The sequence below is a fragment of the Otolemur garnettii genome, unplaced genomic scaffold (assembly GCF_000181295.1).
Source record: "Otolemur garnettii isolate 467f Iridium unplaced genomic scaffold, OtoGar3 scaffold00090, whole genome shotgun sequence".
Classification (NCBI taxonomy): Eukaryota; Metazoa; Chordata; class Mammalia; order Primates; family Galagidae; genus Otolemur; species Otolemur garnettii.
Window position 1 is genome coordinate 4,391,021 of NW_003852485.1, and position 867 is coordinate 4,391,887.

The 867-nt window shown below is 36.7% G+C and overlaps 1 protein-coding gene across 1 annotated transcript in view; it reads left to right on the plus strand.

Annotated features, from left to right (window-relative positions):
* Positions 1-867, plus strand: part of SCN2A (sodium voltage-gated channel alpha subunit 2) — a 90,020-nt gene that overhangs the window by 20,816 nt on the left and 68,337 nt on the right. The window lies entirely within an intron of this gene.

Sequence of the window (867 nt, forward strand, 5' to 3'; positions counted from 1 at the left end):
CCTTATCTTTTATTTTATTTTACTTTTTTAATTTCAGGTTAATGTGAGGGTACACCTAAAGCCTTTAATTTGGACTTGAAGAGCCTTCAAAATAAAGCAAGACTTATATTTGCTTGATTTAATGGCATTATCTAATCCAATTGCCTATGCCTATTTTGTCCTTTGCTGGGAGGCAGGAGATATTGAATACATTTAATTTTTATCACTGAGTAGTCTTCAATATGTAAAAAAGGCTAGACAAATAAAATATAATGAGGTAAGTAAAAGCAACAACATTGATCACTGTATTTTTTCAAAACTATACTATTATAATTTATAAACTCATACAGATGCCATGATCTAGGATTTCCTAATATATAATCTTTAATATGTCCTTGTGCATTTCTTTCTTTCTTTCTTTCTTTCCTTCTCTCTCTCTCTCTTTCTCTCTTTCTTTCTTTCTTTTTTTTTTTTTTGAGACAGAGTCTCAGTGTGTCACCCTGTGTAGAATGCTGTGACATCACAGCTCACAGCAACCTCCAATTCTTGTACTTAAGCGATTCTCTCGCCTCAGCCTCCCAAGTTGCTGGGACTACAGGTGCCCACCACAATCCCCAGCTACTTTTTGGTTGTAGTTGTCAAGTTATTTGGCAGGCCTGAGCTGGATTCGAACCAGCCAGCTCCAGTACATGTGGCTAGCACCCTAGCCACTGAGCTATAGGCACCAAGCCTGTTGTACATTTCATAGAGAAATACTCAATTTACATCAAAGAGAAAAGAAGTTCATTAAAGTAAAATATTTGACTAAATTTAATTCATTAATTCAGACTAGCACTAAAATTCCTTGTCAGAAAGGAGTGTGGGCTCGGCGCCTGTGGCTCAAGCGGC